We start from the raw sequence: 4,101 nt of genomic DNA, 5'->3' as shown, positions 1-4,101 counted from the left end.
ACTTGATACTGGTTGTGGTTCTCATCTGTGTAATCATTTGCAGGGCCTAAAGAACATCATACCTATCGAAAAAGGTGATGTGGACCTGCGAGTCGGGAATGGAGCACGAGTTCTTCTTTGTCTCGAAGGGAACATATGTAATCCAACTCCCTAGTGGTTTTGAGTTATTTTTAAATAACTGTTACTATGTACCCAATTTGTCTAAGAACATTATTTTTGTTTCCGTACTTGCTAAAGACGGTTTTGCATTTTCAATAAAGGATAATAGCTGTATTTTCTCTTTCAATGAAATGATTTATGGCAAAGCAGTTTCCATGAATGGAACTTACATCTTAGATCAAACCACGGTAGTATTACACATGAATAATAAGAAATTAAAGGTTGGTGAAAAAGATCAAACCTATCTATGGCATTGTCGAATGGGACACATAAATGAGAAACGCGTAAAGAAACTCGTCGATAATGGGACTATTCCCACATTCAATTTTTCTACATATGGCACGTGTGAATCATGTCTCATTGGCAAAATGACTCGAATTTCCTTCAAAGGTGTTGGAATGCGCGCTAGTGACCTATTAGGACTCATACATACTGATATTTGTGGACCTATGTCAATTACCGCTAGAGATGGCTATAGATATTTTATCACTTTCACGGACGATTTGAGTAGATATGGATATGTCTACTTAATGAAGCATAAAAGTGAGTCCTTTGATAAATTCAAGGAATACCAGAACAGGGTTGAGAACCAACTGGGTAGAAAGGTTAAAGCACTCCGTTCAGATCGGGGTGGCGAATATCTTTCAAATGAGTTTGATCAACACCTTAAAGACTGTGGAATCGTTCTACAGTTAACTCCACCTGGAACACCTCAATTAAATGGTGTGTCCGAACGGAGAAATCGAACCTTACTTGATATGGTTCGATCCATGATGAGTCACACGGTAGTGCCTGATTCATTATGGGGTTTTGCTCTTTTGTCATCTGCTCTTATACTTAACCGAAGTCCGACTAAAGCTGTCGATAAGACTCCATGTGAAATGTGGAAGGGAACGGTACCTAACTTGTCCTTTATTCGGGTTTGGGGCTGCGAGGCTTATGTCAAGTGGAGACACGAGGATAAGCTCGGCCCGCGATCGGTCAAGACATACTTTATAGGTTATCCAAAAGGAACATTTGGTCATTACTTCTATTCGCCTACCGAACATAGAGTTTTTGTTGCGGCTAGTGCGACATTCTTAGAGAAAGAATTTCTCGAGAACAAGACGAGTAATATAACCTTCGAGCTGTCGGAGATTCCAGAACCAACAACCGAGGAACGGATGGAGGAAGTGGTTCCTCCAACTGATGACACGGTTAATATTCCTGAGGAACCTAGGAGGTCGGTTAGAGTCTCTCATCCTCCGGACAGATACATTGGTATGGTCGAGGAGAATGACGTTTTACTCCTAGAGAGTAATGAACCCGCTACCTATAAAGGTGCTATGGCCTGTTCCGACTCAAAGCTATGGCTCGAAGCCATGCAATCCGAGATGGACTCCATGTATGAGAATGACGTATGGGATCTAGTTGATTTACCTAATAAGGTAAAACCTCTACAGTGCAAGTGGCTTTACAAAATAAAGCGTTCTGTAGACGCGCAACCAGATACCTATAAGGCACGACTAGTGGCAAAAGGTTTCACTCAAGTGCACGGATTGCATTATGATGAGATTTTTGCACCTGTAGTCATGCTAAGTTCCATTCGGATAATCTTAGCGATTGCCGCTTTTCATGATTATGAAATTTGGCAAATGGATGTGAAAACCGCCTTCTTAAACGGTTATTTGGAGAAAGAGTTGTACATGGTGCAACCCGAAGGTTTCATAGATCCTGAATATCCTAAGAAAGTATGCAAGCTTAAGCGTTCCATTTATGGACTTAAGCAAGCTTCTCGGAGTTGGAATCATCGTTTTGACCAGGTGATAAAAGAGTATGGTTTCACTCGATCGGTCGAAGAACCATTCTTATATATCAATTCGAGTGGGAGCAAGATTGAATTCTTGATATTGTATGTCGATGACATACTCCTGATTGGGAATGACATTCCTCTCCTATCTTTGGTTAAAGAATGGTTGAAGAACCATTTCCAGATGAAAGATCTGGGTGAGGCACAACGCATTTTGGGAATCCGTATCTACCGAGATAGATCACGACGGCCGTTATCACTTAGTCAGGAGTCTTATTTGGATAAGATTCTTGAGAAGTTCAGCATGACCAACTCCAAGAAGGGGAACCTTCCAATGACGTCTGGGATGCAGTTGAGCAAGTCTTAGTCACCCACGATGCCTGAAGAGATTGAGCGCATGAGTCGTGTTCATTATGCATCTGCAATAGGATCAATCATGTATGCCATGATATGCACACGTCCAGACGTGGCATATGCATTGAGTATGACGAGTCGGTACCAAAAGAATCCAGATGAAACACACTGGATAGCTGTTAAAAATATCCTCAAGTACCTACGGAGGACTAAGGATAGGGTATTGACTTATGGAGGCGATTCTAAGCTATGCGCAATCGGTTCTGTGAGATGCTAGCTTCCAAACGGATCGAGATGATTCAAAATCTCGGTCCGGATTCGTCTTCACTCTTAATGGTCTGCGGTCAGTGGAAGAGTTCCAAACAGAGTGTTGTAGCAGATTCTACCACTGAATCCGAGTACTATGCCGCTTCGGAAGCAGCTAAGGAAGCGATATGGATGCGTCAATTCTTACAAGGACTTACGATAGTTCCTAGTTCGAATGACCCGATCACCATCTATTGTGACAATAGAGGTGCCACCTTCCAGGCTAAGGAGCCTAAGTCTAGCAACAAATCTAGACATGTACATTGGAAAGCTCACCAGATCCATGATTACGTGGAGCAAGAAGAGATAGTGATTGACAAGATTGCGACGGATGATAACATCGCGGACCCTCTCACTAAACCGTTGAATTTTGATAAGCATGAAGGGAACGTTATTTCCATGGGAATTAAACGTGTTCCTGAGTTGTAGTAGTTGATTATGAATTTGATACATTATCTTTTTCATATACTATTTATAACTTCATCGTTTTATTATAATATTTTGTTTTTCATGTGGATTGTACTGACAACTTTGAACACCACAAAGTGAACTGAATTACATTATATTTTGTTTGGTCCGTAATCGCCTCCAAGAGCTGATAACTCTGGCTATTACATTGTGCAGTCGATTGATGGTGGGTTCAACGAGCCATAAGTCAAACGGTTGACTGATCGTTCACAAATACGAGATTATAACGATACCTCGTAGGACAAATTTTTTGTGACAACGTAATGGAGTCCTAAATGTTTAAAACATTCGGTGCCAGGTCCTGGATAGGACATCCATTGTGTTCCTAAAATCGATTCTTTTGACTATCGACTGTCTCTTGAGATTAAGGCAGTTTTTGGGTGACTTTGGTTTCTTTCTTACAGTCTGCCGTAACTGGAGGCTAAGTAGATTTTTTTCTGGGTCATTTCATACTGTGCTTACATCGACAGGATTCGAGTTGAGGAAAATATCCAACCCTTATTAGGTATAGTTATTTCTCATGGCCACTCGAGGAGTTGTAACTGAAATGCATGGCCATGCTCGAATGATGATTCGTTTATTAGTTAAGTTACTCTCTAGTCGGGGAAACCACTCTTGATGATGATCGCTTGTAAAATATGACCTTTGCGAATACGGATTTTGCAAATTGTTTTACATTGAGTGGGAGAAATTTTTGGATATGAGAATCGGTTATCGCACATACACTTGTGAGGACAAGTGAGAGTTTGTTGGAGCTTGTGTCCTCCACAAATTAGTGTGATAACATTTTTAAATCTCTTACAGGTTCACAAGGGTATACTTAGTATTTTAATCAACTGATTAACGATTACCTAATAATGGTTGGCTTGCTAGAGAGTTTGACGTTATTATCATACAGATGGCGGTGATCAACTGGTCCCTAAAGGTCACACCTATAGGATGTGTTTGAGAGATGTGGTTATAGAAATATAATCACATTGATGCCTTATATGACTAAACAGTTAGTCAATGTGTTGATGAGACAA

The sequence above is a fragment of the Silene latifolia genome, chromosome 10 (genome assembly GCF_048544455.1).
Source record: "Silene latifolia isolate original U9 population chromosome 10, ASM4854445v1, whole genome shotgun sequence".
NCBI lineage: Eukaryota > Viridiplantae > Streptophyta > Magnoliopsida > Caryophyllales > Caryophyllaceae > Silene > Silene latifolia.
Note: the sequence above shows the minus strand (reverse complement) of the source record.